We start from the raw sequence: 3,290 nt of genomic DNA, 5'->3' as shown, positions 1-3,290 counted from the left end.
CTTTGCAGCCTCCGCTCACTCAGGGGAGAGCTTGCAGAGCCCCTGGCATACAGGCCTGGCCATTGGATTGACTCGAAGGGAGTGTTCAATGATGCAACAATTGACTCTAGGAAGTCATGCGGGGACCATGCAAAGACATCGAGGTTGCTCCATAGGATGGTCAGGAGCTGGGCCTCCTACTCTGGGGTAGGGTCTGGCCCGATTTGGAAAGTTCGATTGGGCTGGTCTGGATGTATTAGGACATGCTTTACATCCCCCTTCGGTCATGGCTTTAGAGGGCCGTGGTGTCTAGGATGCGTCGAAGGGGGGTCTTCGAAGCTCTCTTGGGCCATAATGTGGATGTGGAGGTCATGGAGAGGAGCGAGATGCCTCTACTCGATGTGCCTTGCCAAGTCTTCATCGCAATGGACGGATATCAACCCCTGGGGTCTGGGCATCCTTAGGCAGAGGTAGTTGTGATGTGGGATGTCTCCAAATCCGTTCAGAGTCTCCCAGCCTAGGATGACATTGTAGGCGTACGGTATGTCCACGACGTTAAATGTGATCACCTTGGTCCACGTTGTAGAGCCCTTGCCGAAGATGACCGGGAGCTCTATTTGGCCTAGGGCGTCAAGAGGAGCCCCATTGAACCCTTGTAGGGGCCTATAGGCTAGAGAGAGCCGGCTCCGTAGAATACAGAGTTGGTTGAAGGCGTGTATGAAAAGGAGGTCCGTCGAGCTGCCTTCGTTGACCAGCACCCTTCGGACTTTGACTTCGGCGATGTTGGCTGAGATGACCAAGGCATCAGAGTGAGGGAACCTCACCCCTTCAGTGTCATCGGAGGTGAATGTTACGGGGGTGTCGGCCCATCCGGGGGCCTGACAATGAATGTTGGTTGCCCTGATGTGGTTCACCCCACGTGCGCAGTCTCGTCGCTGCCATTTTGAGGAGTAGTCAGAGCTTCCTCCTCTTGTTATGGCGAGGACCACTTGCCTAGCTCGGGGCCCCTCGTTGCTGTAGTGCTCCACGGATGGTGCATGCGGAGAAGGAAGAGATAGCTAGAGAGGGTTCTCTAAGGCCAGGTGATCAATCTGACAGCCCGTCGTTGGTCTGTAGCCTTTGGGTAGCCCGTCGCTGGGTCCCTCTGCCACGGTGTGGGCTACCTGCCTCCTGAGGTATTTCTCTCGGAAGGTTATGAGGGTTCGACAGTCCTTGGTGCTATAGCCCCGTCTTGTCTCATGCAGAGTGCACCAGTGTACCTCTTTAGGGTACCAGCCTAGGGCGTGGTGTCGCTTTGGATGGGCTCCATGGCGTCCTCACCCACAGCCCATAGGACGGGTTGGGCTCAGAGCCCCACGGCCTTGGTTGATGTTGTGGATGCCACGCTACTATCGTTGTAGTCCCTTGTGGGCTCTGGAGCCATTAGCCTCCTCGGAGCCCCCTTTTGCCGATGGAGGAGGAGGTGTGTGTGAGGACCCTGCATATGAATGTGACTTCTCGGGCTTGACGATTGGGATTGTGGTAGCTTGCGTGAGCCTTCAACGGAGCTTTTCTTCCTCGTCACGTGCATATTCTTCGAATTTAAACATGAGGGCCTGCACCGAGCATATGGGGCTGATTCAATTGATCATATAGGGGCCCTTCGGCCAGACCCTGGGTTGCGGCATCAATGACCGATGAATCCGATATGACTCTAATTTGGACCTTGGTTTGGAAAAACCTCCTGAAGTAATCCTGGAGGGTTTCATCTGGCTGCTGCCTGATGGTGAACAGGCTTCAGGAGGTCACCAGCTCGATGAAGGTGCCTTGGAAATTGTTGCAGAAGAGTCTCGGAGCTAGGCCAAGGTGTAAATAGTTCCAGGCTCAAGTGCCCAAAACCATCGGATGGCTACCCCCTCCAAGACGAGGGGGAAGCACTTAGCCATGGCGGTCGGTCCGCCTCCACTAGCCTCTATAGCGAGGGCATAAGAACGGACGAATTCGTCAGGGTCTGAGTCATCCCTGAATTTAGGTAGCTTCGGGGTCCAAAATCCCTTAGGGAAAGGCATGGCCTTCAGGTCCCTCTGCAGGGGGGAGCCATGGTCTTGTAACATGGCTTGGCGACGATGGGCCCGAGGCTCTGAAGCCCGCATGACAGCCGTAGTGGGGCACCTTGTGGTGACGGGTTGTGTCGTCAAAGCCCTCACTGGCCCACAAAGCTCGGGGCAGGACCACACCGACCGTCAAGGGAGGGTGGTGGTCACGTGAGCAGTTTGCTGCTCGATCCGCAGGGCCGTCTGTAGCTCCTCCAGCTAAGTCTGGAGAGCTACCAAGCGCAATTACTGTTCGACCGGGGTGGCGTTCACAATGGCGATGCTGGTTATACCCCCTAGGGACGCTATGGAGCCCTTGCCATGCCGCTGCTACCAAGACTCTGTGACAGGGGGGCCCAGTGTCAACCCCAGCTAGGGTCAAGGTTGAGCCGATGGTGGTCGCAAGGCCCTCGCTCCCTCCGGTTAAGGGGCTATCACCGATGTGGCCTGTGCTTGGTCGTGAGGACCTTTGCACAAGCGTGGCTAGGGGTTGGCCACCGGTGCTATGGCCCTGCTGGTCTTCTTTTTGGGTGGCATCCTACCTCTCTTAGTACTTCTGTGCTCGACTCCCCACGGACGGTGCCACTGTTGGCGGAAGAAAATGTATTCTGCAAACAAGTACGATGAGAGTACACTCACACGAATGGTTCAAGCTTGGAGAAGAAGTGAAGAAGAAGGAAAACAATATGTATTGATCGTTCAAGGATTCGTCCCTTGGTGTGATGGCCAAGGGTCGGTATTTATAGTGTTATTCAAGGTGTAAATATACAAGTATACCCTTACAGAGATAGAAATACAAACCATCGCTATCCCACATGGACCCAGGACCGGTCGAATCACACGGCATGGGTCTAGGTAGGATGCATTTACCCCTAATCAGAAGATACTATATGCTTTTGCAAATACAAAGGTGCAAGTGGCCCGAAAGGCATGGTGCTCAGCAGTCGCCTATTGCGGTGCCGCACTACCAAGGTGTCAGGCTGGCTCCTACTTGCCCTGGAATGTCAGGATGGCTTCTACTTACACCAGCATTAAATGCCGGTCACTTCCTTGCAGGCGGAGGATGGCTGGTAGGCCCCTTCTGACTGATCTTTCTCCAATCTTGATGACTCACTCTTCGAGCCTCGTAGAGCCTACCCAGGCTATGGGATGTTGGATCTTCGGGAGATAGGGGCTCCTTCAAAGCCCCGCCATCCGAAAGGCATTTGGGGACTCGAGGTCCATAGGCATCAGCTGGTT

This window comes from Phragmites australis, chromosome 5 (assembly GCF_958298935.1).
Source record: "Phragmites australis chromosome 5, lpPhrAust1.1, whole genome shotgun sequence".
Classification (NCBI taxonomy): Eukaryota; Viridiplantae; Streptophyta; class Magnoliopsida; order Poales; family Poaceae; genus Phragmites; species Phragmites australis.
The sequence above is the reverse complement of the archived record's forward strand: the minus strand, read 5'-3'. Positions refer to the sequence as shown.